This window comes from Camelus dromedarius, chromosome 6, assembly GCF_036321535.1.
Source record: "Camelus dromedarius isolate mCamDro1 chromosome 6, mCamDro1.pat, whole genome shotgun sequence".
Taxonomy (NCBI): Eukaryota; Metazoa; Chordata; class Mammalia; order Artiodactyla; family Camelidae; genus Camelus; species Camelus dromedarius.
Window position 1 is genome coordinate 41,576,345 of NC_087441.1, and position 26,697 is coordinate 41,603,041.

General features: G+C 36.6%; 1 long non-coding RNA gene across 1 annotated transcript in view; it reads left to right on the top strand.

Moving 5' to 3' along the window:
* LOC116154382 (uncharacterized) overlaps window positions 1-26,697 on the top strand; it is an 873,015-nt gene that overhangs the window by 348,963 nt on the left and 497,355 nt on the right. Inside the window, exons 6-7 of the long non-coding RNA XR_004138267.2 lie at window positions 1,418-1,555; window positions 11,580-11,753. This is a non-coding gene — a long non-coding RNA (uncharacterized LOC116154382). The remainder of the gene's footprint in view (window positions 1-1,417; window positions 1,556-11,579; window positions 11,754-26,697) is intronic.

A 26,697-nucleotide genomic window follows, 5' to 3' on the forward strand; every position in this document is an offset into this window, starting at 1 on the left:
GTAAGCATGCAGATAAAGAAGCCAATAGTGATTGCTCAGAAATTCCACTGATTCACTGAAAACAAATGATAACACTATTTCCTATTTAAATGAGATTTGTTGAGTGGTACATTAAAAAAAATGTTATAGGTAGTGTTTCATTTTAGTAGGACATATAATAGAGTCTCAACTGAAGAGGTTGTTGTGTAATGAAATTGGATTTGGAATTAGAAAACTAACCCGACTCGCCCACTTATCAGTTCCATGAGCTTTTGCAAGTCATGTAGTTGTTCTGAAACTAGGTTTCTTCATCTCTAAAACTGGCATATTTATTTATGTATTTTCAATCTCATTCCAAAATTACTGACTGCTTGAGAGCAAAGTTAAGAACTGTGGCTTGAATGAAACTCTAGTTAGAGGATGAATTCACAGTGAGATGAAAACTAGACTCATGTCAATTTTACCTCAATTTTTAAAAAATGTTAAAAAATCGTATGAAAAACGAATTAGGCTCAAAGACTATTGATCAATGGATTGGTGTCAGCTTTATATAAGGGTCTTAGTGGATGTCCCACACAACTTTAACTTTTGTCCTACTCAATGTATTATTGATACATTTTGTAGAAACATAGAACTGATTACAAAAATGCTACACAAAAATGTGGGAGGATAACTTCTAATTATAAAATCAAATTATCAAAATATTTTACACCCATAAAACTGGGCTAAAACACAATGCCAGGTTTATTATGCACAGACACAAACTATGCATAAACATATTCTTTAAATTATGAAATATCAGTAACATTATTACATGATGGGAGCCAACTATAACAGCAAATCAAGGATAAAGCACTGAGGAATTTAATTGAAAATAAGCCAAATAGAAGAAAAATTCAAATGATTTTAGGAATTTCTTTCTTCTTCCACTTGTGCAAATATTTCACCTTATTTCAATTAAACACTCATCAAATTTTCTCAGTTCCTCCCCTTGCAGCAGTCATACTTAGCTAGGAGTAATTTTACTATGATTTGATCCATGTTATGATAAAGTTATGTAAAAGGGACTGCAGGAACTGAGAAAAAGACATACGTGGGACATTTTGCAGGTGTGTGTAAGTATGTTTAGGTGTGAGTGTACCTGTGTGGGTCAGTGGAAGGTATAGAGGCAGCTGATGCTGAGTTGGATCCTGAGGAACTGGCTTTATCTAGTTGGACAACACAGGGAAGAGTATCCCATATAAAGAAGATCATAGCATGGGAGCACATGGCATAGTTTAGGAGTATTAAAAGTTTTATCTGGTTGGAGGAGGGTAAATCTAATTACCTCCCCCCACCCCCTAAAAAAGTTTCATGTGGCCAAACCTTGTATTGTGTGTAGTGAGCCAAGTTATAAATAGCTGTTAATATAATAAATTGTTTGAACTTCATCTTGCAGGTGATGGGGAAGACATCACAGATTGGTGACCATCAGTTGGTGGCATCACTGGATTTGTTTTTGAGAAAAGCAGCTTTAAGGACTCAGTGCTGCACAGACAAGTCGGAAGAGGCTGGAAACAGGGAAACATGTTAAGAAGTAGGTTAATCAGATGTCTTTGGTTGCAAGGGATAGCGATCTAAATTGATCTCGTTTGACCATAATAGAAAATTAATTGGATCTTATAACAAGTGTAGATGTCAAACTTACTTTAGCAATGATTCTGTAAGAATCAGTGACCTGAATGCCATTTTAGATTTTCTTTTTTTTTAATCTATTTTCTTTACTTCTTTCTATGTTAGCTTGCTTCTTATAAAAATATTTTTATTAGGTATAATCTATGACTACAGGCAGCTGTCTCTCCAGGGAGTTTCAACAACCTTGTTTAAGGGCCCTTTTGCCTGGGTCTGGGTCATGTGCTCATCTATGGACAAATCACTAAGGTCATGGGATGGGATGTTTTAACAGGCTGGAGGCTCACTTGCCTATCCAATGCTGACTTCCAACTTGTTAACTGAAAATAGAACCCTGAGTTTCTTTTGGGATGTAGTGAGTCCAACGCCATGCAACTGATCATGATTAGCTTAAGCCCGCATTACAACTGTATTCTGTATTTTTTCAACTTGTATGTATGTATATACTTTGCAACTGGAGATATCCTTGAAACCCACTTCACTCCGTTGAGATTTCAAAGAAAGTGTGCTGTAGGAGTTTCTAAAAACGTATCTACTCTCTTGATAAAAAGGATTGGAGTTTATTGGGGTCCTCTTTCCTCCTCCTGCTTTTCTTCTTACCCTTAGAATACATACTATGCTTTGGGTTGCAGTGGCCAACGGGTGACTGTGAGTTAATGTGTGTGTGGGAAATACCAAGGGAATTGCAAAGATATAAGCCCAAGTTTTTTGCGCCACTATAACTAATGTGAACAACTACCTACCTCCAGGATTCTTATTACGTGAGAAAAACAAATCCTTACTTGCTTAAGCTACTGTTAAACAGTTTTGATTACCTGCAGCCAAATACCTTTTAAATGTTATAGTACTTTTAGTCAAATATTGTGGCCATGGAGGTCAGTCAAGCAAGAAATTGGCAGCGACTATTCAGACCACATGTCTAACAGGATGAGGGAGGGGGACTAATTTCCCCCAAAGAAGAGAGTTTGTATAGCATAGAGATAGTCTCTTTGGAAATCATTGTGAATGTGGCAGAAACTCTCACTTGAATTTGCTACAGGGATATTTGGAAGAGCCTTGAGATCAGGACATGGACAGTGGAAATGGGGCTGGAGAGAAAAGAGAGAGTTTGTAAGAGGCACACAAGAGGGAAAAATCAGAGAGGGTAAGTTCAGTTCAGGTTTATAGTGGCTCAGTGCAAAGGATCATACTTAAATAGAGGACAGTATTGGCTAAAACCTATCCACACATAAAATTTTAGTCAGCAGTGTTAGAAGCATAATATCAATTTCAAGGAATTTTGAAGGACCCAGCTGCTTGCCTGCCTGCTGTCTGTCCGTCTGTCATCATCACCATCTATCCATCACCTAGCGTGCTAGATGTCAAGTTAATCCTTTCTCCTCCAGATCTTGCTTTTAACAAGATACAAGTAACTCAAGGAGCGGTGTGTATTATGACAAGTTCAAATAAGTACAAAAATAAATAAAAATTAAGCAAAGGGAAAGTTGACACAGAACAGTAAGAGGAACTGTGCATACAGAGAAAAATGCCTGACCTGAAGTCCTGTACACATGCTTGGGTGGACTGGTAGGGATCACTGAATAAATTATGGGGAGAAGGGGGTCCTCAAAACTGATTTATATATGCTAGCAGCCAACTAGGAGTAGAATCACTTATAATGGTCATAATGTCCATGCCATAAAAGCAAACCAGGTACTTCTAAGAAACACCGGTATTACTGATGTGCATCCAGAGAGAAGTTTCTCCCAGGCATCCAGAAAGGCTTCCATGTGAATATACTCACAGTAAATCTGGAGACAGGTTTTATAGAAGTAGTTCTCATAATAGCCCTCCAGGAGAGGATTATGGCACAATACCAAGTACCGTTCAGTATAAGCTGTTGTCCGGGTTGGGAGCCAGGGAGATGAAGGCTCTTGTGCCACTCCGTGATGGTCAAGCATGTCTGGGACGCTGTGTTCAGTTCTGGGGACTGTATTTTACCAAGGACAGTTACCCAACGCATAGCATCCTGTACATATTATATTCTTAATAGATGTTTGCTGAATGAATAAATATTTGAATCAATGGTTTTAGGAAATGGACATACTTTACTTGTACAAGAGAGGCCTTTTGTTTCCCTCCCCATGCAATTGTATGTTGATAACCTATCTTTTGAATAAACTGTAAGTTCCATGAGGGCAGGGATTTGGAGTGTCTCATGGTCCCAGTCACACAGAATATCTGGCACAGAAAGGAGGGTGAATAATAGTTTGTTGAAAGAATGAATGACAGAGTGAGCATGTCTCAGATATTCAAAGAACTGTGTATAGAAAAGGAATTGAACTGAAATATAATCTTGGTGTACTTTTATCTCAGAGTAAGGCAGAAACATGAGGTAGCCTGAAGTTCTGAGGTAGGATGTTCATCCCTGAGTAACAGATGTTAGAGAGATGTTTGGAGGGGGTCTGTGCTTATTTGGGGGATATAGAGCCATGTCCGACCAGGTGCAATAAAAGGGCTCAAGGCCTGTGTTCTCTCACTGCTTTTATCACTGTTGAGAGAGAAACTGCAGTGCTGCCTCTATTGAATGCTGTCCGCCTGTGTACAAGGGTGGAGGACGCTTGTTTGGTGGTGATGCTAGAGAGGAAGACACTTATTCAATTTCCTTGCCACCTTTGAATATCTGATATTCCAGGTGAAAAATTTTATAAAACAAAGGGAGAAAAAAAGCATTTTCCAAGTCCTTCAATTTGTTGTTCGTCTTTGGGCACAGTACACATTTGTGGTTGAAAATCTAGGCTCTGCAGGTAGATGATCTGAGTTCAAATTCTGACTTCAGCACTTACTTAAGGTGGGACCCTGGGCCAATTATATAACATTTGTGCATCAATTTTCTCATAAAGAGAAATAATAATAATAACAATACCCATATCAGAGGGTTGTTGTGAGGATTAATTAAGTTAATTCATGAAAAGCACTTAAAGTGACTGGCACATAGCTGACACTCAACAGATATTAGCTAATATTATCATTGATTACTGATGCATTCCTTTTGTTGACTTTTGCCATGTTTAACATATAAGTATTGATAGTTTAAAATAAACTTGGACAATATTATTGCATATCTAGTACGTTACAGACAATATTAGACCATATGGGGAATATTAACCTTGCCCACAAAGAGTTTATCATCTACTTATGAAAACAAAGTACAAAACTCACAAGAAATAGGAACACATACAATTAGAAAGAGGAACACGCACAGCAAGAGGAGCAATGTCATGTGCTAACTTATTGTTTGGCAAATTATTGGTGTATGGGCTTTTTCAACAAATGTTTGCTGAATGAATTTGTGAAAAAAATTGGTAAAATTTCAGAGTGTTTATTTGATACTTCATTATGCGGGGAGAGGGGATGGCTTAAAAGAAAAACCAAATGTGAAAGGCAGAGCAGACAGAGATTAAGTGAGACTTAAAGACTCCCAAGGTATAAAAAATTACAGATTATGTGGGTCATTATTAAATGAGTAAAACATAAAGCAACCTTCCAGCATTTGTGAAGAATGACTCTTGGAAACAGATAGGATGAAAATGTGGTATGAGTTTGTGAGGAGTTTATGTATATATCTGATCCTGGGCCAGGGACAGATTCCAAGCATGTCCACAGGGTTGATCACACATGTGAGTGTCTTGGAGAGCCCAGCTGTAATTCTATTTCCCCAAGTTGCTCAGTCTCTGGATGAAATGTTCTTGGAAACATAAATATGCAGAGCACTGGAGAAATCAGAATGATTTATACGATTGTTTTTCTACAGAGAAATGTTTTAATCTTTGTAGCAAATAAGGTTAGTATTCCCCAAGATTTGTTCACCAAATTCTGATTAAAATTCTAATAGTATTAAGAATCACTTCCCTTGCCTATAGAGCATTTTAATAGCTTCCACTTCACTCAAAACCACAGCTGATTTTACATGCAAAGGAAACAGAAAGAAAACTGGGAAGAGCCAGTCATGAAGTGAGTTAAACTAGAAAGTCCAGCCACCAAATTGCAAGTATTGTAATGTCTGTTCTTGTTTTTCCCTGGTTTTTCAGGAAAACTTTGCTATCTTGAAATCTGAAGTCACATTAGTTTGTAAAGGCTATTCTATTTAGAATCAGAGGTTCACACAGCCTTAGGTAGGAAGAAGCTTTTGAAATCCCACCTGCACAGAAGTCTTTTCTACAGCTGACAGTTGCTCATCTAATCTCTAGCTGAGTCCTTCCAGTAGGAAGAGCCTTATTACTGCACAGTCTATTGTTGAATATCAGATGGCAAAAAAGTTCTTCCTCATATAATTCCAATGTCATGTGCCTTTTCAGCTTCTGAATATTTGTAAGATTATGTTTACATTAAAACCCAAGTTATGATGACTTTGAGTCCCTATGGGCTCTTGTAAGAATTTGAGTCTTTTTTTTTTATTTTATTTTTTAATTGAAGTATAGTTAATTTAAAATGTTAGTTTCAGGTGTACAGCAAAGTGATTCAATTATACATGTACATATGTGTGTGTGTGTGTATACACACACACACACATATATATACACACACACACATATATTTTCAGATTCTCTTCCATTATAGCTTAACAAGAAATTGAATATAGTTTCCTGTGCTATACAGTAGATCCTTGTTTATTTTATATATAGTAATGTGTATCTGTTAATCCTAAACTCCTAATTTATCCCTCCCCCACTTCCCCTTTGGTAACCATAGTTTGAAAAGATGCTCAGTATCGCTAATTATTGGAGAAATGCAAATCAAAACTACAATGAGATATCACCTCACACCAATCAGAATGGCCATCATTAAAAAGTCTACAAATAGCAAATGCTGGGGAGGGTGTGAAGAAAAAAGACCCTTTTATACTGTTGGTGCAGCTACCATGGAGGACAGCATGGAGGTTCCTTAAAAAACTAAAAATAGAACTGACATATGACCAGCTATCCCACTCCTGGGTGTATATCCAGAGAAAACTTTAATTCAAAAAGACACATACACCCCAGTATTCGTAGCAGCACTATTTACAATAGCCAAGACATGGAAACAACCTAAATGTCCATCGACAGATGACGATAAAGAAATTGTGGGGGGGGGGGGTGTATGTATATATATATATATACATATATATATAATGGAATATTACTCAGGCATAAAAAGAATAAAATAATGCCATTTGCAGCAACATGCATGGACCTAGAGATTATCATATTAAGTGAAGTGAGACAGAGAAATATAAATCTCATATGATATCATATGTGGAATTTTTAAAAATACACATTTTATTTACAAACCAGAAATAGATTCATGGACATAGAAAAGAATTTGAGTCTTTTTAGAGCACTTAGGTATTTTTCATTACCTTCCCCCCACCCCACACACACATAATGGTGTGTTTTCACATATGCTCTCATATGGTTCCAGCCCAGTTCTTTGCTCTGGCCCTCTGACCAATTTGCCATGTTACTGGCTGGAATTCAGATGGTCCATATAAGGTGGCCACTCTGCCAGGCCCGGCTGGCTGTTACTGATGGTCGCCACTTTGGAGCTACCATTCCTGCTTTGGTCATCTGTCCTAAGTGTGGAACAAAATCTTTCTGTAGTTCTCTATAGCACAGGCTGTAATTTTCATCAAGATTTATCAAAGATTTGAGATGATTTGCCATTAGATATGGTTGCCCTTGAAGCCTGCCAGCCATGGGTCTCTTCCAGAGCACACCCTATACAGCTCTGCCTTTCTTCTTCCAGGCAAGATCAGTTCATTTCCACTAAACAAAGTGTCTTTGGGTTCCCAAAGCACTAGGCCAGGAGAAAACAGAAAATTTCCCCTTCACGTCACTCTCAGGTCTACATCATTCTATCCTCAAACTTGCTTTTTGCGAGGTAATTATCTGTGTGATTCAAGGACAATTATGTTAATATGGAACAATCCAACATCAGTAATTTCCCCAAGTATGGCTTTTTTAGTTTTAGGAAATGCTACGTAAAGGACCTTCTATCAGGAAAGGTTTCTGTTGCAACTGACAGAGAACAACTGTGGCTAACATAAACAGGAAAGAGATTTGTTAGGAGGAAATTAGGTGGCTCTCAGAGTCAGGCTTAGATAACAGACAGTGACCTGTGAGGTTAGTCCGTAGGGAGCAGGTCAGGCCTAGCTACAGCTGGGGTCTGATTAGGAAGTTGCCCCTAACACAGCCACCTCTAGTCCACTTGTGTCAGCCATTGTGGTCAGAATTTATGTTTTTGTTTTTTTTTTAACTTTTAGATCATAAACTAGTGCTGTCTAACAGAGGTTTCCATGATGATGAAAGTATGTCTTCACTGTCCCAGAAGTAGCCACTAAGCCACATGTGGTCACTGAGCACTTGAAATGTGGATCATGTGTCTGGAGATCTAAATTTTTAATTTGATTTAATTTTAATGAAAATGAATTTAAATAGCTATATGTGGCTACTAGTTACCATATTAGACAGCTCAGCTCTAATCTATCAGGGCCTATTATCTTGGCATTGTTAGTCAATTTTTTTTTTCTGAAGCCACTTTTCCAAGTGCGGAAAGTGCCACCCACACCTCTAATCCTTGATTTCTAGATCCCTATATTTGGCCCATGTGAGAAACAACACCCTATAGGCCACTGGGTCAATATAAATAGCATCCTCCTAATAGGAATTGTCCATTAACCATTGCGCTAGGATAGCTTCAAAAGGCTCTTCTGTCATTTGACAAGGCCAGGAACCCCTGAGTGATGGGATAATAATAAGATCAGTGGATCCATCCATGTCCATAGGGTCATAGTTAAGTGTTATGGCTCTGAAGCCAGGCTGTCTAGATTAGAATTCTGACTTAGCCACTTCCCTGCTTGGTGATTTTAAGTAAGCTATTTAAGTAAGGCATTTGTGCCTCATTTTCCTCATGGGTATGATGAGGGTACCTAACTCAAACAGTAGATAAATAAATTCGTAGAAAATACAGAAGAGCATCTGGTACACTGTTAGCTCTCAGTGAACGTTAGCTACTGTTGTCATTGATGCTACAGATACCAAAATGATTTGCAGCAAAAGTGGATACTGATCCACTGGAAAGAAGAATACGTATGTCTACTAAGATCCTATGAGTCAAAATGCAGACTCAAAAGTTCAAGATGCCAAACGATATTGCTGACTCGACTGGCCTGACCTCTGACAGGGTAACCCTTGCCTTCTTAGCCGAGAATCTATCTTGCCTTGTAAAATAGTACCTTCTAAAAACAAGTAGTAAATTGTTTGATGATGAGATTTCTACTGTGTATGTTGAAAGATTTAAAAAAAATGTCGGCAGGTTTAGGGTAGCGAGTGTGGACACACACACACACAATGAAGGAAACAAGGCTGATGAGTCTAATCTGTGCTGACCCTGAAACACACATTAGCGGGTTCAGAATTTACTCCTGTCATTACAGTGAGGGTTTTTATTTTTATAAAAACAGAAACCCAAAATGCAGAAAAGAACTCCAACATTCAGGTTAATACGTGGCACGTTGCAGTGGTGAAAGAAACTCTGCTTGTCTTACATTTAGACATTTATTTCAGTCTTGAACTCTGCTTAGACCTCACTACGGGCCTTCAGCAGCCAGCATTTAGAAGCATACAGTCCTGTCTTAGACAAGCTTTTTTTTCTCCTTTGCAAAAAGAAAAGAAAGAAAGGAAGAAAGAAAAACATAATAATCGTAATCCTTCAAAGATAATTTCCTCTCTTTTCTAAAATATTTCAAAAAGAAAATAGAGGGAAGTATTTTGCTAGCCTTCTTTTGTGTCCCTAGAAGACACTGTATTATCTAGCTAGCACAATTTTCCATCTGGTTTTAAAAACTAACAGAACGTATTTTGGTTGTCTACCATGTTATAGGCAGCAAATGAAAGAATTATAATATGACTTATTCCACAGCGGGGAAAGAAAAACAACCTGGAGATTCTACTTCTTCATTTGAGGTCAATAAAAATGCCCCCATGTGCATGTGTATATAAATTTTGCGAGTCTTCTACACATGTGTTTCTCAAATGCCACTGGCTCATAGAAAAGAATAAATCCCCTGGTTTTCTAGAAACCAAATCAATAAGATGTGGAATCTTCATCAGTCAAGAGCCACGTACTTTGAAGTATTCATACATACCAGCTGGAAGAAACATACCATTGCTCCACTTAAACCTAAACACATGCACTGCATGTTATTATTACTAAATTGGATATAGTAAGGTTCACAACTTACTGGGTGCAATTATGTGCGTTTAGGCGATTTCTAGGCTGATAGAAAGTTTAAAAAAAGGGACGTTATATCTAAACTGATGCTTTAACTTTTTTGTAATGGATTTCCTACAATAATATGACTTATTATGTATACTTTTAAAATAGAGTTGTGTTTTGAGTAGCTTTTCTAACAGTGGAGATGAGTTCTTCTTAATTCACGTGTCTCATGGTTCGATGAACGATGGCACTCATTTGTGAGACAGCTGGCCAAGGCAAGAGGAATTTTTATTTACACCAACTTTTATTTATGTCATATTAACATGTTCGTAGGACAATGAGCCTTAAAAAAGTTCACACTCATGACATGTTTTACCCAACCCTATGCATAAGTCTGAAGCTGGAATATTTATATTTACTCACATTTTTCACAATCCTCTTTTGAGATGAAAATCTGGAACAATTTACCTTTACACACAGAACTTTCTGTTTTGAACTAGTAACTACTAGACCCAACAAAGTGTTCTAATAAAGGGTCAGCTTGTTCTTGTCCAGGAGGACAAAGGGTCAAGGGAAGTAGTGGAAAAACTGAGGGAGATTTGACTTCTCTGTTTGCTCCACTGAGTGGTAATGAGGTCCCTTCCCATTCCACTTGGCTTTAGGCACATAAGGCTGTTTAGCTCACTAGGGAGTCTTTAAAACACAATGGGCAGTTCAGAGAGAACAAAACAGCTGATGGTCCTTCTTCCCCTAGATTTCTCTAGACAAAAACCTCAAACATGAAACTTCCGAAGGAAAATAATCCTGAAACAGCCTCTTCAACTTACCTACAAATCTCCTTTTCTTCCCTCCCTGTTCCATTTCTCACAAACACTACATTGCTAGAACAGTCTCTTGGTACTGAAGGGACTGGAATGTAATTCGAATGAGTTATTTCTCTGATGAATGAGAAAGAAAATCTCAGAGATTCATGAAGGCTTCTGGGGCCATTTCTTGTTTTGGAAAATAAATTAATAAGGGCACATTACCAAAGAGAATTATATAAGTATATATTCTGTTAAAACACCAGGGTCCTGGTAGAAATCCAACCAATAGAGAATCTTCTGAGTAAACAACATCACTGGGGGCTGGGAGGACTACACCCAAATAACTTTTGCAAGTACACATTGAGATTCTCTTCAAAAGATAGATTTATGTAATGCTTTAGCAATTATTTGGAGAGTACAAGTTTAAGCTGGTTAGGCGGCTGATTTATCTGTGAAATCACAAATAAATTGTTTTGCTTAATGTCTGACTGACTGATTTCTCTCCTTTCATAATTCATGTTTTTACACACACGCAAACACAAATACACCCCACACATACAATTGGGTATAATACTGATGTCACACTTGAGTGTGAATTGCTAATTTTGACAATCACTTTGTAATCCATCATTAGTAATATCTTAATCTAGAGGGTTTCTTCCTTTTTTTTTTTTCCTTCTGTTTTTAAAAGGCATTTAATCTCTGGCTTAAACACGGCCTTTTCTTGAGTAGGAATGAAGTGCCATGCAGTCCTTCAACACAGTTCTGAGGGTCTGACTCTCAGAATATCCTTCTAGCAAAAGGAAGTATAGTCAAAATATTAAATCCATTCTTTCGAGGGTCACTTGCAGTTTATTCTCTCTCTTTTCCTCCCGTGAAAATCCCTAGTGCCTGCTGCCGCATGCTGAGAACCAGAAGACAAAAGCATGGTGGTGAATCAAAGTTGCAGTTCAAGCCCTAAAAGAGAATTTCTATTAAAATGGGCAACAGATGTGAACAAAGAAAAGAAACAGATCAAAGATGTGAACTCCATCCATGAGATTATTTGCAAACACAAAGCAGGTAGAGTTTTCTTATTTTTAACTTTCATCAATGCAACCTTCTGGGTGGAGGAGGAAATAACACCAAAAAATAAAATAAAGAAGGGAGTACGCAGCTATGGAATAGAAAAAGATCATATCTGCAGAAAAGAATGGGATTTAAAAGAAAGCCTTTTTTGAGCACCTTATTTATGTAGGCACTGGTGGAGATGCTGAGAGTAGAGGCATTACGACATGCCATGATCTCCACCTTGAAATATCCAGGGTCCCGTGGAGAAATCACAATTACAAAATAACTGTAATGTAGGAGAAATGGGAGAATCCCAGAGGATACAGAGTCAAATAATTATATATGTTGATACAAAACATTGATATCCTTCTGAAGAATTTTGAATTGTTTTCATAATTAAATAATGATCAACAGCCATGGTTAGCTGTTGCATAAGAATTGAAACAATTTGGAAACAACTTGAGTAATTGTTGGCTCTTAAACAATTTGCTCTACTCTTGTGCTGGAGAGTCTGAAGCAGTTCTGTAGAAGCAGGGGAGACAAAGGATAGTGAACTTGAAGCCTGTGATTTTCGGGACTTTGCTGGATGGCTACTTATGATTAGTCATTTCCTATGACTTTGAACTTCACCACATCTCTCATTGCTTTCTGACCAATTAACATTCACACCACAAGTCACAATGCCTTTTATTTGCTATTTGGCATCGCCTTGTTCCCCCAGGTAAATACTCACAAATGAGTACCTCTTAGTCCAGCCTTCTCAAGTCTTTGGGTGCAATTCAGAGGTTTCTTTTGAAAAGACAGAGCAGTTACTGGATGCTTGCTTGTATAGCTTTCATTTTTATAATGAAGTGTTGAGGCTGGTGACAACTATCAACTAAGTCTCAAAATGGCCCTACAGCCATGATGAATGAAGAGGATACTAGTGCTTACTTCAGATGGTCATGAAGCAGACATCAAAAAACTTGAGGTGAGAAACTTTACCTGAGTTAGTGAAAGAAAATGAGGGAAAGTATTGAGTTTGTCCTTTCTTTAAAGATCTGCTTTTCATTTTAAGAAATATCAAGTGGACCAACAATAAACACACTAACTACTTCTTTCAGGACCTTGAAAATGCTCTACAGTCCATGGAATAATTTTGAAAATCTCTTTTTTTGATAAGGATATTCATGTAAGGAAAAAGAAGACTGTAGTTCAAACTTTCCTGGACAATGAACTCAATGGCAGGAACACCCAAATCAAGTCAAAAAACTGTCCCACATTCTAAATCAGAAAACATGCTAATTATTCTTAAATGTTTAGGTAACATAAATTACAGTGAGTCTATATGGGAGTCATGACAATTGTATTTTTATGTGCTAATTTCTTTTTTATAGTGGGCCTTCACACCAGTTTTATTCAGTGAAGAACATTGTCCTAGGAGCTTAAATGATCATAAAAGTTGCTTCTAAAATTTTATGTGTCCGAAGTCAATCCACAAAATGGAAGATACATTTATTTTTGCTTTCTTTTATTCTGAGTAGCTGGGCTGGTTAAAAACAACAACAACAACAACAACAACAACAACAACAACAAAATAGATATCTAAACAAATGGAAGAAATCAAAAAATAATATTTTCTGATTTTAATTTATTTCTATGAAAAAGTAAGTTCCATTTTGAAATCATCTGTTTTGTGACACAGTATCGAAGAATATATTGTGGCAAAATGTAAGTTTGTGCCTTTAAGTAATCTAACTTCACAGATAAACACATTAATTAATTGGAAAGGGTAATATCTCACTTCCTATCCTGATAGAATGAAAAAGGACATAAAGTTAAAAACAAATCAATAGCACTTCAGAGTGATCAAATTATTTTTACAGTGAGTGGGTGGATTCATGGACAAAGTGAATTTTGAAAGAGTTAGAACACAAGAAACAGGCAGCTATTTAAGGTGCACATGAAAGGAAGTTAGAATGGGAATTCAACCTAACAACACTGTGATTTTAATTATTTATCATAATGAGGGATGAAGTTAAGAAGAGCATATATAAAAGAAAATGATAGAAAAGAACCAACGTTTCTTCTTCTAGTAACTTGCATCTTCCCACCATATTTTTCAGAAAATCCTATCTGTCTACAGGCAATAAAATTGTCTGAAGTCAGTGTAACCTGTTCTTTTCATCTGCTTGGTCTGATGCATGTAACAATATATCAAAGACAAAGACCTAGTTTGAGGAAGGGCAGCAACATTCTGGAATAACATCTAACTGGATGCTGAGTTCTGGAGAAGTTAAAGACTAATTATACATAGTTATAAACGTATATGGAATGACAGGAATAACAGTAATTTTTAATAGACCATTAAGAAAAGGCTGATGTACAACAGCTGAGAGTTCCATAATAGACTGCTTATCAACAAAACGACGTGGTTTTGCGTCTGATTCCCAAATGTTCATAAAAGAAGCGAAGCACACAAAAGGACCACATTTCTTTCCCTCCAAGTGGATATCATGGGTCCAATGCCTGTATTCCATAAAGTAGACGTTCTTTCTCTCCAGTCCCACCTTCTCTCCTGTCCTGCCTTGCACTTCACCCTTCAGAAGCACCAAAGTATTCATTCTGTCCTTACTCCCTTCAGCTGCTTCCTCCAGCACACACTTATATGATGCTATTCCTTTAGAAATTCTCCTACAAATTTCCCATATTTTATTGCTACTCATTCATCTTTGTGTATGGTTCAGGCATTGTTTTCTATAAGAAAATTCCCCTGATCCCATATTTGAACTTACTTGCATCTCTGAGTACTCTAAGTAATTCTGTGCTATTATATATATATAAATACCATCCATTTCCTTGTCTGTCTCCTTAAGTAGACTTTTAGCATCTCCCATATAGGTGTGTGCTTCAATCAGCTCTACCACATAGCATGGCACAGGGCTCAATATATCCATGGTGAAATAAACCCAATAGAACTGAAAGCTAGACACTATCAGAGCTTGTTAAAATGTGGTCCACCAGCTGGTACCAGACCATAAATAGTGTCTGATGCTCTGCAGTGAAATATGTACAGAAATTATGAGTGAGCATTTAGGAGCTTTTATTGCAACTTGATATTGCTGCAATATTTGAAGTCATGACTTGTCTCATTGAACAGGGTATAGACCAGTTTGACTGCTGTCAGACTGATACGGTGAGTCATATGTGGCATGAGGTACATAATAATCATGCATTAGTAAGTATACATGTCAGCATTTTCAGGTTAGTCAATTGTAATCCCCAAATATGTAGAAATTTGAGAAAACATAAGCATGTGTTTATTCTTAAAACTTGTCATTTTCAATCATTATAATCAAATTAAATTTATAATTTAATAATAGGCAAAATAAATTATTATTTGCATTTCTAGTTAATATACGGTAAAATAAGCTTCACTGGATTACTTTTGGTTAAAAAAAGAAGCATTTCTCTGAATAGGGCTATAGAGATAAATGAAATGATGATGCTAATGATGACAATGATTTCAAAGAAATAAAACCAAAAGAGTTTCTACTGCTGTTTTTTGGAATTATGATTTGTTATTCCTCCAGTTGAGTTCCACTCCGTAACCATAACTGATGGTGGAATGCTGAAATCACAGTTGGTTATTAGCTAATACTTACTGGCTAATGAAGTAAAGAATCTGTCCAAAGTTAAGGGTCATTTACATATAATCGTAAACCATATGTTTAAAGCCGAAAGGATACTAGAAGAAAGTCTATTAAATTAAAAAGCTGACAGAAGCAGATGTTTAATATTTCATACCTACTTATTAATAATTTTTGGTCTTTCTGAAATGTAGCATTTTGGATTGATTAGAATAAGAAATCATACACACCTGTGGAAGCACTAGTGAAAGGCTGAATCAAAGAAGCTCTTTTAGAAATACTGGGAAAATCTGCAGAGAAGTGAGATGATGCATCAGTCTCCAGTAACATCAGAGTTTGATGTTTTCAGGAACTGGTTAATTCTATGGAAGTCCTATGCATAGAATAAACAAATCTAGCAGGGTATTTTTTTTATTGCACTTGGCAAATGGACATATTATTAACATAGCAATTCCTTTAGTATCTGTGCAATCTGAACAGGATAGTGATGTGAAGGAAGAATTTTTTTCTTTCTGATCTTCATTAATGACAATGAATGCTAGCTCTGAACTGTATAGAAGTAAGGAAACTATGACAGATTACATTCCAACAAATCTGGTTTGGTGCTGAAGTTTTATGGAGGACTGTTGCTATGATGATGTGTCAGTTGTGATGGAAAAACATTCTGGAGTAGCTGTCTAGATTAGGAGCTTGGGTTAGGATGCACTGCTCCCTTCATCAAGGAAATCTTGCTATTAAAATAAAAAGACATATGCACTAAGCAGTAGCCTAACAATGTAGTAAAAATTGTGAATTATGTAAAATCTAATGCATTAAATTAGAGATTATTCTCTTTATTATGAGATAATATGGAAACTGATTATAAACTACTGTTATTGCACCCTGAAGTGAGCGGATGAAAGGGAGGAAATTCTTTATTATGAGATAATATGGAAACTGATTATAAACTACTGTTATTGCACCCTGAAGTGAGCGGATGAAAGGGAGGAAATTCTATCAAGAGGGTTTAAACTATGAAATACATTCTTTGTGCATCTGCAAGATATGAAACAGTTTGATCCCGAATGTTTAAAGATGGGAATTGACCTACTGGAATTTCTTTTCTCTGTTTTTGTTTTTCGAATGCTCTTAATACTTGCATGCATGGGAGGAAGCCATGCAACCTGTTTTTCATGGGCTGATAATATGGAAAAACAAAAATAATATAGAAGCTTGAAAAAAAATAGAGCTTCTATAGATTATCATAGATTTCATGAAACAACAATTTTCAATAAAGTGGGTGATGATCTTGAAATTGCGCGTCTGCAAAGTTACCAACAAACACGTTAAAATTTGATGGAATTTTTTTTTTGTGTGACTCTAATAACAGAAAATTCAAAATTGTAGTTCATATGCCTTTATTTCTTTCATTTTATTATTCTAATAATTTATTTTTATTTGTATTTTACAGTAGTTACGTACAAATAAATCACTAATAAAAAACTGTTCATGTTACCACCCATCATTTGAGAACTACTCTGGACCCGTGATTCTCTAACTTTAATGTGCATATGCATCACCTCAGGCTGTTGTTAAAATTCAGACTGATTCATCAGATTTAGGGTGGGGCCAGAGATTTCGTGTTTCTAACTACTCCTCAGTGATGCTGATGTTGTCAGTCTGGGGACTACATTTCAAACAGCAGGTTTCCACGTAACAGCTCCTGTTGTTCTGCAGATTAACATTTTTAGCTATAAAGTCACTACACACTCTTGTTTTATGGGGAAATGGTCTTTAGTTTTTGATAAAGCATTTAAAGAGCAGTAGAAGTACACAGGAACTTCATAGGGACAGGCAATTTCCCGGCAGTGACCACTGTGCCTGGTGGTCAGGGTTTGCTCCGAACCGGTGCAGAAGTGCCTTCCGGTAAGTTCTGAGCCTGGTGGGAGTGGACCCTGGTCTGAGTGGTTAGTAACTTCAAAGCTTGCTCAAAGGGAAAGGAGGCCAGAGGAACTTTGCAGTTTGTCAACAGCAGTTCCCTGGGGCCTTAGCCATGCTGTTTTTAAGTGGAGATATGTCAAGCTCTTTAACAGTACATTTTCCCTAATTTTTTGATGTGGTTCAGGTCTATGGGATAGGAGTCCCTCCACGCTGCATTTCCACTGAAGGCAAACCAGATGAGGGTCTTTCTATAGAACCATTGGTTTATAAAAGTTATACATGTTGGTGCAAAATGCAGGAATTTAAGGCCCTGTTTTTCTTGTTATTAAAGTATACTCAGTTACAATGTGTCAGTTTCTGATGTACAGCATAATGTTTCAGTCATACATATACATGCATATATTCATTTTCATATTCTTTTTCATTATAGGTTACTACAAGATATTGAATATAGTTCCCCATTCTATACAGAAGAAATTTCTTAATCTATTTTTATATATAGTAGTTAATATTTGCAAATCTCAAAGTCTCAATTTATCCCTTTCCACCCACTTTCCTCCCAGTAACCATAAGATTGTTTACTATATCTGTGATTCTGTTTCTGTTTTGTAGATGAATTTATTAGTGTCTTCTTTCTTTTTTAGATTCCACATATAAGTGATATCATATGGTATTTTTCTTTGTCTTTCTGGCTTAACTTCACTTAGTATGACAATCTTCAGGTCCATCCACGTTGCTGCAAATGGCATTATTTTATTTTTTATGGCTGAGTAGTATTCCATTGTATAAATATACCACAGCTTCTTTATCTAGTCATCTGTCGATAGACATTTAAGTTGTTTCCATGTCTTGGCTATTGTAAATAGTGCTGCTATGAACATTGGGGTGCTTGTATCTTTTTGAATTAGAGTTCCCTCCAGATAGATGCCCAGGAGTAGGGTTGCTGGATCATATTGTAAGTCAATTTTTAGTTTTTTGAGGAATCTCCAGACTGTTTTCCATAATGGCTGCACCACACTGCATTCCCACAAATAGGGCAGGAGGGTTCCCTTTTCTCCACACCCTCTCCAACATTTATTGTTTGTGGACTTTTCAATGATGGTAAGGCCCTGTTTTCTAACGTGTTACTCATTTTTGGAGGCTAATGTATAATAAAAGCCAGAGACGAAATGATTCCGTCATGAACAGTAGTATCTTCTAATGTATATGGGTGAGCCTATAACTTTGAACTAACATAAATATGTCCCTTTAGTTTAGGTAGTTCGCAGGCTAAGTGATGTCCATATTAAGTATGTTCAGTTCAATAAAAAAAAATACAACCAAGAGCCTCTGAAATGAAAAGAAATGAAATAAAAGTAGAAGTCTACAAAGTCTGCAAATCAATAGCTTAAAAAATAGTTTGTTGATTGCAAATGCAGCACAATGAACTTAAACAGAAAGCTATGAGGATAGCTCATGTCTTTGAAGATAAACAAATAAATCAATGCAAATAGAGAACTTATCCTAACATAGTATCATTCTGATTCTTCCAGAGGAGTATAGCTTCTCAGCATTATGCAAATGTCTGTAAGTTATCTTGTTCTATAAAATATCTTTATCATTCTACCTTCATACTGATTTTCAATAGTGTTTATTACAGAAAGAACACTGAGATGGTAAACCCCAGACAAGTATACATACAGAAAAAAAAATCATTAAAATTTAAGAAAATCTCAGAGTATTTGAAGAGAATCTGATACTGTGAAGTAAAAAAAAAAGTTTTTGCTTACCTTTCTCAAAGATCTTTCTTCACATTTGAATGCATCATAAAGCTCAACTTCAGTGGTCACATGAATGAACTGTGCTACATTACAGTAATTACCAACTTTCAAAGAAAATTTAAGAATAAATTATGGCATGAAAATTCACATAAGTATGAATAAGTTTTGAAAAATGTACTTGATTTATAGAAATTATCTGCTCTCATTTGAAGAGGACTTCTAAAATAATAATGATAATGATAATAACGCTAAAGAACTCCTAGACCTTTCTTTATCTGTTGACTACAAAGCACATCAAGAATCTCCATTCAACAATGTAACACTTAGTAAAATTTCTAAGATGGACACATGGCGTTATGTTTCCAGCTCTCTCAAAACGTCATTTGAAGTTTTCTTTTTTTCCCAAAATGTTTAAGATGAAATCCTTTTTCAGTCCACATCATTTCCTATTTTTTTTCCTCAACAACAGTAAAATCTGATTATTAGCAAAATGATAGAGTGCTTTCTGGCAACCAGCTGTCACAGATTCATGCTGAGAATTAGAGAAAAGGAAGAGTTAGCAAAAAGAAAAAAAAAAAACCAACAACCAACCTTCAGCTCACATCAGATATAGTCATAAGATGTTTTGAAATAGTGGAGGCCAGAGCAAAATTGGATTGTAACAGGTGAAGAGAATATCTTTTAAAACTTTTACTTTTCATAACGACCTGAAGTGATATACAAAGCAAATTCCAGAAATACTACATTAACTTTGATGTAGGATTTTAAAATCTCTGAAGAAAAGAATAATTTGTTGCATTGAGTGAATAATCATAGCAGGCTACTTTCAAATAATCGACTATACAAGTCCTTTGTATGTATGTGTTCTTTCATATAGTTAAATAATCCCATCCCTTGTTTTTAAATAGCCTATAGATATTTTTGTGATTTAATATTAAAACATGGCTTTAAGAGATCTCTGTTTTTAATCAGAACTTATTCTTAACTTCTGAAAGGAATAGCTTTTATTTACAGTTACCCAATTCAAGTTTTTGTGCCTGTATCAATTTCTGTCTGTTGGGAATTGCTGTTGGATTAAGTCTGTGTAAATGCAATCATTTTTAAGGAAGTGGTGGGATGTCTTTGTAAGAATGCCCTTCTATGGTGACAAAGCTTGTTGATGTTTTCCTTTGACTTTTTTTCCAATCTGAACTTAAGGTCTCCATTCTTATGGACCTAATGCCTTCTGTGTTATATTGCCATGAAAAAGACTAGAGAAAAAGGCCACCACATGTAATTAAGATAGATTTTCAAGAAAGCATATTTTTTTCTAAAATATTAAATCTATTTACTAAGATTAAAGGCAAATGCAAATTTTAATTTACATGTACTAAATGTTTTAATAAAATTATTGAAATATTTTAAATTTTTATTTTTTAGAATTTATTTTAAAAAATTAATCGAAACTTGTTAATTTTTTTTTTTTTTGGTTAAAATATTATTCTAGCATTCAGTATCCATCTAGTTGTCAGTGTAAATAGTCAGTGTCATGCCTTAGGCGTCTTACTTGACCACATGTCTATATACAAATTTAAGAGTAATAGGAATTGTTTAATACTGCAAAGTGTTCATTAGTTGCCACATGCAACTTTTGCGTATACGAAGGTAATCTTGCTTACCTTTGGAATCACAAGTTGGGACACAAAGAGAAGCATAAAAATCAATGCTCTCAGCATTACTGGGAAATCACATTTCATTATGCAAAAATGTATTGCATTCATACTATTTGAGAGGAAAGAGTTGGTACGTTAATTGTTTTGTCGTTTTTCTTACTTAATGTGTTTTTCTCCCAAATCTCTGCACTTTGCAGTGTCTGTCTCCAGTGTTGGCAGTGACACAACTCACAGACTTTTGAGCACTGTGGCCTTTTGTTTTGAGGGTATAGAGCAAAAGATATGATGAAGTGTTTTGCTGGGGCTTGAATGATGCCAGTCAGAAAAACAGTTGTATAGAGTTTCAGGTGTAGCTCAGGTGTTAGAGCTGAACTCTGCCTCCTAAGTAGCAGAGACACCCGTGTTTCCTTTAGTGCATTTGTTTTTCTGTCTGTGATATGCAGAGTTTTTTAAAACATGGGGCCCATGGCTGAGGCCTTTCTGCCAGGGTTTCATGGCACAGTTTTGTTTTTATTTTGTTATTATTATTTTTTTAAAGTATGATGCAAGGGGCCTAAGAAATCAGTCTGGACACTCAACATACGGTCATACTCAGTCAAGACACAGTTTATTGATGGAAAGGGTCAAACCCACTTACACTTGAATTTCTTTAAAGGAAAAATAAGAAACTTTGTACGTATATATTATATGATCTTCATTTATGTAAAGTATAATTTACATGTTTTGGAGTTAAATGGGGTTTATGCATAGAACATGGATATTTACAATTAATATTTGTTGGTCAATACCAGTCACCTTCCCAGTAGAGATCACCTGATGTGACCTTGAGAAAATTCTCCTGAAAGAATTCCATGTGCTTTGTAAACCATTTTGTGAAGTCATGTTTCAATTTAATTATTGATATTAATATGAAGTCAATTATATTTGTGAGTTATAATTCTGATAATGAATAAAACATTTTTATATAAAAGACAAAAAAAAAAAAAAAAAGAAAAAAACATGCTAGTAATCCAAATGGCAAAATTCTGGCAACTGGCAACTCATAATATAAATCTGCCAGATATTCCCGCTGCTTTACAGCGTGGCCATCTGCCAAATAGCTCTGCATTGCATCCTCAATAGGTTTGACAAGAGGAAGTCGAAAGGGACTCCACTGTAATGCTATGGCTCAATTAATAAACACTTTTTCAAAAAACATTTAATTGTTTAAATTGGATATCCTGTCAGGTAGAGCGTGCAGGTTTGTAGCTTACCAGAGCTAATTCTGTTTAGATTTTAAAATACTGGTTTTAGGAACATCTCTTATTGATGAATTATGTGCTTAGGATCCATATTTTAGATAAAGAGCAAATAAAGTACAAGTCCTAGAGGGCTGATTTAACAATAAGTAGAGCATAAGCATAAACTCCTCCTCTGTTCCACATTTAAAATTTTATGATTTGGGGTTTAAACCAAATGAATTTCTCAGGAGGAATCTCCCATCAGAGTCTTGTGCTTCCATTATTCCTTAAATTGCTCACATATAAGGTGTCTAAATGTCCAAAGTAAAACATATCACTCCATTTTGTTTTATATTCATAAGTTAAGAAAAATCCTAAGTGAAGGGAATAAAAGCTTTACAGAATTGGGCATTTTGAGAAAAGAAACTAGAGGAACCATACAAAGTATCCAAAGGAAATACATAGGGCAGTAGAAATGTTTAACCTAGAATCATGGCATATTTGTGATGGGTGTTACCTTTGAGAGGCTCTAATCCAACTCTTAATTTTAGGTATGAGGGGGAGAGTATAGCTCAAGTGGTAGAGCACTTGAGCTTAGCACACCCAAGGTTCTGGGTTCAATCCCCAGTACCTCCCTTTAAAAAAATAATTAAATAAATAAACGTAATTATCTCTTGCCACCAAAAAACAAAAACCAAAAAACTAAACTTAAAAAATTTTAGGTATGAAGTGAATGAGGGCTTAGTGATTGTAGTCTAGTGCTCCTCTTAGTGCAGTTGGTAAGTGTTGATGTTCGTTAGAAGCATCTAGAGAGCATATTAAGATGCTGGTGTTTGGATTCATGTGTTTGGAGTGGAGCAGCAGTAAAGTCACACTTTTCAACTGATGTCCTAGGTGATTCTCAGGCAAGTGGTTCATGGACTTCACTGTTAGAAACCCTTTAGGAGCCCAAGTAGCTGCTCTACATAGACAATAATACTGAAGGTTTGGAAGGCTAGGAGGATGGCTGACTAGTAAAAATGATAGAAATGAAAGAAAATAAGCATCATTAAGGTTTCTTTACTGTCACATTCCTGGGAAACAGGAATTAAGAGCAGTAACTCCAAATACAACACCAGTGTTTCCATTTTGACCCTTGAGGTGGGACACTTCCATTTCCAGTTTGCACCCAGTATCATTCCCCATTCACTCCTTTATTTGCCACTTTGTATGTTTGTTTGTGTGTTACTGTCTCTTTCTCAACACCATGAACTCCTCTGAAGGAAGGAATTATCTTACTTTACCTGCTTTCCACCTCTCTCCCCTTGCTCCTAGAATTGTTCACACAAGGGTGTTGTGTGTATTATGGAGAAAACATGGTCCCAGAACTTGTCTCTGAGAATGTCTTGTTATCAAGACAACCTTATCATATCCAAGTATCAGATACCTTTTATGTTGGAATTTAGCAGAACTAAATATACCCATATTCTGATGGTCTGGGAAGATAGCTCTTAAAGCAAGGATTCATACTTGGGACATCACTGAGTGCTGAGGTAGATGAGTAAGGCTGGAATTACTTGTAGGTGGAGTAAACACTTCCAGGTGGGACTTGAGGGCAACTAGTGAGGGCTTCTCTCCAAATGTGTAGCCTCTAGCGTATTTGTTAATGCCTAATGTTCATTACTTTGAGTTAAGGCAGTTCCCTTATTAAAATCCAAATAGTCATGGGAAAGGGAACATATTAAGTCATATTAGTGTCACTGGTGACAACAAGTTGCCTGTTAGTTCATTAATAGTAGGTAGTCAATATATATGCCAAATAAAGGAATGAGTAAACAAATGTTTGCTGAAGGCAAGTGAATTTACCCAATCTATAGAAGACAGAGGGTTAAATCCAACAGGCTGATAAATTCTTCTGATTCCATGCCAGTAGCTTTAGGGAATAAATGTCTCAAGATAGGGGCTGGGAGGAGGGGCTCAGCAAGGTAGCACAGAGGAGTGGGTGTGCTGCTTTCAGTGCTTTTTTCTGCTAGCAAAGAATTAACGGCATTTACCCAGTTAAAGATATAGATCAATGGATGAAGTTAATTTGGGATCATTTTATGTACATTATCTGTAGCAAAATGTCACCCACATGACAGGCATCTACATGGTGCTTCCATGGCTTTTAGTAGGAGCTTTAAGTGAATGTAACTAATGGAAAATGTTAGTATCAATGAAAACAACTTTTCATTGATTTAAGTATTTGCTGCTGTAATTTATTTATAATACTACATCCCTACATTAGCAGGGGGAAAAGGGCTAACAGTATTTTTTGAGGCGTAACGGAGAGAGGCAACAACAGGAACAATTACGTTCACATTTTCCTTTTGTAAAAGTATCAATGATGGAAATGTCAAGACTTCAGTACATGATTTTCCTATACTTGGTCACCAGCAAAAATCAATTCTTCATGTATAATGTGTGGGCAATGATACACCCCTGTAGGGTTCTTGAGGGAATTGAGTGAGGCAGTATCTGTAATATTAGCACAGTTCCTGACTGAAGGTTAGGGCTTAATTAATAGTCATTATGGTTGTAATATATATGCATTGTTAAGAATAAACAATTGCAAAAGCAATAGTGATTGTCCACATTCCTATGATGCTTTATTGAGTTTTTGGACAATGAAGGAAACATGCTTAAGATTCTTTATTTGGACAAAATTAGAATTTTCAGATCTGTGGGTAATTGAAATGTTTGCATTTGAAGCAAACAAAAAATACAACAAACAGGTGTTGTATATTTTAAGAAAGTGCTTTCTAATTAATAGCCATATGAAGAAAGGTGAAGGCTAGATAATTAATTCAAATGGCCTAATCATATGCTTATTTTGATAGATGCAGAAAAAGCATTTGATGAAATTCACAGCAAGCCAAAAGCTGAGGTGCCGAGGTTTAAAGCAAAGAAAGGGTTTGCTCACAACGCAGCAAGCTAGGAGACAGAACAAGTCTCAAACCCACCTCTGAAGGCTAGGGGCTTGGGATAGTTATGAGATGAAGCTGGAGCATGGGGAAAGGTAATTGGCAACAAGAAAAAGGTGTGTAATCGTCATTCTGCGCAGACGCAACTAAGCTGCTGGCGTCTTCGTGGTACGCATGCTCGGAAAACGACGGCGTTGGCGCACTTTCAGGGTGAAGTTTGCGGCCCTCTGAGGTGAAGAGGTGTGGAAGCGGACGCACACCCAGATAGAGGGTCAGTGGGTTGACCAGTCTTAACCAGCTGGAGCTCGAATTAGGCACAGCCAACTCCAAGTTCCTAAAAAACAAGTTGGGCAAACACCTTATTGTTAAGGCTACGCGATGCTTGGAGGGCACGCAAGTTTTTTTTATAAAAACGAAGCGTGCGTGAGTGACGGCAAGTTACAGGTGTGACGGTTTCAATACGAGAAGACGCCAGGTAAGTTTCTTACACTGACTCAGTTTTCTTATGTTTAATGTGAAACCTGTGGTTCCTAACTACTTTGTAGAGTCAAGTAAGGTGATAGGTGTGGAATGCTCTGGAAAAGGCTGTAAAGCGGGGTGAAAAGGGAGGTTGGCGAGAGTGTATCTGTGCCCTTGCTCAGCTCCTGCTATACCAGCTACTGTTTCAAGGAAACCTAACTAGGCAGAGTCATGGTTACCTAAAATTTGGAAACTGACTTCCCCAAGCCTCTCAAGCACGACACAAATACAGTGCATATTGGGACCCTCTTGCCTTGCATTTCACTGAGCAGGACGTGATTTGGTCCCCAAAGCTGATTACTGTCTTCCTCTTCATGTAGCAAAATGTGGCCCAGCCCATGACACCTGTGTGTTCCAACCGCAGTTACCTCATTTTTCTCTGAATTCTCGTCACATTACTTTGTGCAGTTTGAGGACTAAATTGTTTATCCATTGCTTTGTGTCCATGCTGACTTCAGATCCTGAGGGTAAAGTGCATATCTGATGTATGATTTTACACCCAGCAGAATCTAGCAGAGTGCTTGGCACAGAATAGACCGTAGTGAGCAGGCATTTATTGATTGATGAGGATGTGTTACTGGATTTGAAATCTCACCCAGCACACAACTTCCGATAGCAGCTAGGGAAGCAAGGGAATGCTGGGGCAAATGAGCAAAAGGTAAATTGAGAAAACTAGGTTTAGATGTGATGAATAAGAGAGAACTGAAATGAAGGATTAATTCAAGTCCACAGGTCAAATTCAAAGAAATGTAATAGGAGATGTTTAACCAAGAAATAATGTATAATTTTATTAAACCCCAATTTAAATCAGTTTTCCAGCATAATGTATCAAAGATACAGCAAGACACGTGAAAAGAATGAAGGAAAGGGAACTGTTATTTCACGTGCCTATTATGTGCCAGAGTCTGCAAAAATGCTTTATATAAACTCCAATTTAAAAAAAAGGATGTGATTTTCCGTTAAGCTATCAATAGTGCAAGGGTGAAAACAACTCTAATGATTATACTTGGATTAAGAAAGATGGGGCAATTCCGGGATTTTGTGGCTTTTTTCCTCCCTCAATGTTAGGAGTTACAGTGGAGGACTAACTGCCAATCGATGCTCATTAAAGGAAAGCCTGAGAGTGCTGGAAAGAATAAGTAGTGACGGATACCAGGAAATATTTTCTAGGACCTTATTGTAAGATTTGCAAGGCATATGCATGATTTCTGCAGTTCACACTGGGTTCTTTGACTTTCTATCAAGCTCATCAAAAAAAGTAGAACAAAATGAATTGCAAAGACGTGTTTTTGAGGAGAGATGTTTGAACAATAT